Here is a 2270-nt window from a genome sequence, read left to right on the forward strand (position 1 = left end):
GCACTCTCCGGTTTCTCTGTCCAACAATCATCTGGCGCTCTGGGATTTTTCTGGGTTTTGATGCGATTAGGGAAGTGGCGAGGTGTTAAGTTTCAGGAAGCAAAAGGGTAGGAATAAATGAGCAGTTCTCCAAATGGAGAGAAGTATTGAATCGGAATTGTAGAGTTGAAAAGGACCAGAAAGTGGAGTCCCCCAAGGATTAGTATTGGGCCCTGTCCTTTTTTAAACTTGTTCATAAACTAAAGTTAGGAGTGAGCAGTGAGGTGGTCAACTTTGCTAATGACACTACAGTGGGGACCCGCAAGACGGAAAACTCGCAAGACGGAAAACTCGCTAGACGAAAGAGTTTTCCGTTTTGGAGGTGCTTCGCAAAACGAATTTCCTATGGGCTTGCTTCGCAAGACGACAATGTCTTCCGAGTTCCTGCTGGTTTTTTTTCCTCCCCCCCCTTTTCTAAGCTGCTAAGCCGCTTATCAGCTGATCCGATCAGCAGATAAGCCGCTAATAGCGCTAATCCGTCAATGGGCTTGCTTCGCAAGACGAAAAAACCGCTAGAGGATTCAGAGCTCCAAAAGGACTTCCTCACACTGAGTGAATGAGTGGTAAAATGACAAATGCAGTTCAGTGTAAACAAGGGTAAAGTGATGAATTTTGGGGCACCCCTCCTGAAATTCACATATACTTCCATGGGGTCTGAAGTGGCAGTGACAGACCAGGAATGAGACCTAGGTGCATAATACCTCAATGAAGGTGTTGACCCAGTGTTCGGCAGCCATGAAAAAGGCAAATTCCATGCTAGGGATCCTTAGGAAAGGAGCTGAAAATAAAACTCTTGACATCATAATGCCATTATACGAATGCTGTGCTCAGTTCTGGTTGCCTCACCAGTTGAGAAAGTTTCAGAAAAGGGCAACCAAAATGATCGTGGGGATGGAGCAACTATGTTGTGAAGACTGCAGTTACCACCATGCCTGACCACCTGACCACCCCAGTCCTGCTGGCTGGGGATGATGGGAGTTGTAGTTCCAAAGCAGCTGGAGACGCAAGTTTGGGAAACACTGATCTAGAGGTTCCCACAAATGTGGGTGAAAATCTGTCCAGGAATTGAACCTGGGACATTTAGCTTGCAGGCAGCAACACTACAGCCCTTTCCATTTGCCATGGGTGCCTGTGCTATTTCAGCTTTAAAAATAGAAACCTCAAGGGAAGGGGAACCTGTGCTGATATGCCTTGCAGGGAAAATGAGCAGGGCCTACAGTTTGGGGTTCCCCTCTGCAAAATCCTGTGTGTTTCCTAAATGTTGCAAGGCTTTCCTTCAGCCACCAAGGGGCAGTGTAAGCCTCCCCCCCCCCACTGTTCATATGCTGTCTCTCCTTAATCCAGGAGTAGCTAAACTGCCCTTCTCCAGCTTTGCCAGAGTTGGACCATCAACTAAAAAAGGCATTCCGGATTAATTTGGCAGGACCATCTTTAACAAAAAATATGTTTTATTTTTAATATTAAACGGGGTAAAGGGGACCCCTTACAATTAAGTCCAATCGCGAACGACTCTGGGGTTGCAGCGCTCATCTCGCTTTACAGGCCGAGGGAACCGCCGTTTGTCTGCTTCCGCAGACAGTTTTCCCAGGTCATGTGGCCAGCATGACTAAGCCACTTCTGGCGACACCAGAGCAGTGCATGGAAACTGTTTACCTTCCTGCTGGAGCGGTATCTATCTACTTGCACTGCGTGCTTTCAAACTGCTAGGTTGGCAGGAGCTGGGACAGAGTAACAGGAGCTCACCCCGTTGTGGGGATTCGAACCGCCGACCTTTCTATTGGCAAGCCCAAGCGGCACAGTGGTTTAACCCACAGCCTAAATACAGCGCAGAAGGCAGACACCATAATAAAGCAGGCCTTCCCCATAATGCTGGCACAGGAGGGAAGGCATTTTCTAGGACAGTGTGTGTTACAAAATGTGCATGCATAATCTCAAAGCTTGCCAACACTTTTAGGCCCATGGGCACATTTGGATTTTTCAGGGAGTGCCATGGGTGCCACCTCTAATGGTCCATTCTCTCCCTGCTTCCTTGATCAGCCCATTCCTGAGGCACAGAAGGAAAGAGTGCGCCACACACCTTATATTTCCCAGTCATCTGGGTGAAGGTTAGACACAATAGAATTAATCTGAGCCTTGAAAAGTACATAGAGCTGAAAGAGGAAGTGGGAACGAATGTCGCTTTTCCAACTTCTTCCTTCAGCTCTATGTACTTTCCATGGGAGCTTCCCCAC

This window comes from Podarcis bocagei, assembly GCF_964188305.1.
Source record: "Podarcis bocagei genome assembly, chromosome: 16".
NCBI classification, from domain to species: domain Eukaryota; kingdom Metazoa; phylum Chordata; class Lepidosauria; order Squamata; family Lacertidae; genus Podarcis; species Podarcis bocagei.